The sequence below is a fragment of the Sinocyclocheilus rhinocerous genome, unplaced genomic scaffold (genome assembly GCF_001515625.1).
Source record: "Sinocyclocheilus rhinocerous isolate Xijiao unplaced genomic scaffold, SAMN03320098_v1.1 scaffold4474, whole genome shotgun sequence".
Taxonomy (NCBI): domain Eukaryota; kingdom Metazoa; phylum Chordata; class Actinopteri; order Cypriniformes; family Cyprinidae; genus Sinocyclocheilus; species Sinocyclocheilus rhinocerous.
This window is the reverse complement of record NW_015664723.1, coordinates 6,507-9,062: the sequence shown is the minus strand read 5'-3', so window position 1 is coordinate 9,062 and position 2,556 is coordinate 6,507. Positions and strand designations below refer to the sequence as shown.

Here is a 2,556-nt window from a genome sequence, read left to right as displayed (position 1 = left end):
ATCAACAGAGATCCAGCAGCAGCAGCAGAAATCAACACTATCAGAGACACTGAATAAGGAGGGTATGAAGGAGAGTGAAAGAGAGACAGTCATTAATGTAAGTGATTGAATCAGTCTGATCTACAACAGAAGACAGAAATCTGCTCAGTAAATAAACACATATATCAGCGCTGCTGTACCTGAACATGTGTGACAGAGTTTGCTGATGTCCAGATGTCTGGTCTGGTTGCTGATGGGATTGTTGAGCACACAGCTGTAGATATTTTTATCCTGATATTCCACCTCCAGAGGTAGAGAGAGACTGATGCTGAGATCAGACACACTGATGCTGGACAATAAACTGTTTCCTTTGTACCAGGAGAGAGTCACACGACTCACATTCACCACTGAACACACCAATGAACAATTTGGTGATGAAGAACAGTTTGAAGAGTTACTGATGATGACTGGAACAGGCAGACGAGCTGAAAACATGAGAGAATAAAGAGAAATATGAACACAACAATCAGTCTGCTTTCTGTGTTGTGAATTATCGTGAATCATTGTAATAAGTTTTGTGTTGAGTGGGTGTTTAATGTGTTGATGGTCACTGAACATGTCTGTCATCTCAAACTATAAAATGATTTAATGTATGAATATGTAAATAGAATATGTGAATTTTTGGATAATTGATCTGTACTCACCATAGACAGAAACACTGAATGTTTTTGATGCTTTTTTCGCTCCAGCTATCTCTAGTTGATAAACTCCAGTATGTTGAGTTGTGATGTTTGTGATGGTCAGAGATCCAGTTTGATTGTCCAGCTTCAGTCTGTCTCTGAATCTCCCATCAGGACCATCATATGTGTTGAAGGTTTACTTCTTTTTTTTAATTTTAGCTATTTGAGACTTTCCAGCTCCAAATTTCCACAGTATGTCATCGTCTTCACGTATTTCAGTAACATCAGTGTGTAGAGTGACAGAATCTCCCAACGTCAGCAATAAAGACTCACCAAATACACATGTAAAAAACAGAGGGTTTACAAAACCTGAATGCAGCTGTATCATTTACATGTGAAGTTGAGAACATCCAGAATAGCAGCAGAAACACTAAACACAATGAAAGGTGAGATATACGAACAGACAGATGTGTGAGAGCCACACCTTTAGGGTGAGTTACACCAATAAGGTTTCAATTAAATGTATTATCTTATAGCTGTATATCACTGCTATATTGACATTTTTTTGACACAGATAAAAATAAATGTCTAAAATATCAACTGCTGTAAACTGTTAACCGCTACCATTACAGAGAGACTGTGAGAATCAATCAGACAGATAAAACACTGCAGCAGCACTTACGAATTGCCTGGAAACTTACAGTGTTAAATTATGGAGTAATATGGCATAATTTATGAAAAAAGGACAGATAACCAGTGCCAAATAAGAAAACACAGGATCCTGGAGCTATAACAACCCCGAGGGGTTCTTAGTAATGCCACAGTGTCTTCTAACACAAGAATTATTATTATTATTATAACAAATGTCCATTTAAAAAAAGTACATGACCCAAAACAAATAATACATTTGATTTTCATACTAAATATTCAAGGCTATTTAATATATTAAAAACATAAATGCATTGATTCCAGATATGAACTCAAAGCAAACAGGTTTCCAAAAATAGCAACAACTTTTGCAGTCATGCGACTTCCTTGATGAGTTTAAAGTAATAGGGTCAAAGTTAATTTATCTTAAATATAAAGGAACATTGGGATCAAAATTATGGTTTAAATGCAAGTCTGCATATTTCAAAGTTTAAAGTCTGACGCAACAGATTTATTAGCTAAACCTTGATTTAAGCTTAGTCCTTATGGTGCAACACATTCTTAATCTTTCAGTTGTTTTAAAGTTATCTTCTGAAGAAGAAAATTGATGCATAAAGTTACATAATTTATTGCTAAATGAAAGTACAAGTTTAATTGTGCCGGATATTTTCAATATAGATTGTAAATAAATAAAACTTATTTTCATGACCTTTCTAGACATGGAAATTTCAATTTAAAATTATGAACAGAGACTAAAGTTAGTAGATTTCACAATATTCATGATACTGTGGGCAGTAGATGAAAATAATATTTGAACAGTAGCAGCACCTTTTATAACTCCGAAGTAGGAAAAAAATGAAGCCATAAAAATGTTTTTATAACTTACCAATCTGACGGCACCAACACAAACAGAACAAAACAAATATGTGAAACATTCTCTGCAGTTGTTCAGTGTCTGATCTAATAAAACTACCTGCTAAACCAACAGCAGAACTGTAAATGTGTGAATCCTCCCACGGCAGAGTTTGACCCTCCTAGTTCACACGCCGCATTTGCATGATATCATTTTACAGTTCATCTGGCTGTTATTAAAACTTTATCTGTTCTTAATGGGCAAACATTCTTTATTTTTGTCATTTAACTTGCTTTCTATAAGGTGCACTCTAAGAAAAAAAAGGTACAAAAGCTGAAACTGGTGCGGCACACTTTCAAAAAAGTACCTTAGGGGGTGGATATTAGTATTGTAGAT

The 2,556-nt window shown here is 35.0% G+C and overlaps 1 pseudogene; it reads right to left on the bottom strand.

Moving 5' to 3' along the window:
• LOC107730408 (hepatocyte cell adhesion molecule-like) overlaps nt 1-1,047 on the bottom strand; it is a 3,252-nt pseudogene extending 2,205 nt beyond the window's left edge.
• Between the last annotated feature and the right edge of the window lie 1,509 nt (nt 1,048-2,556).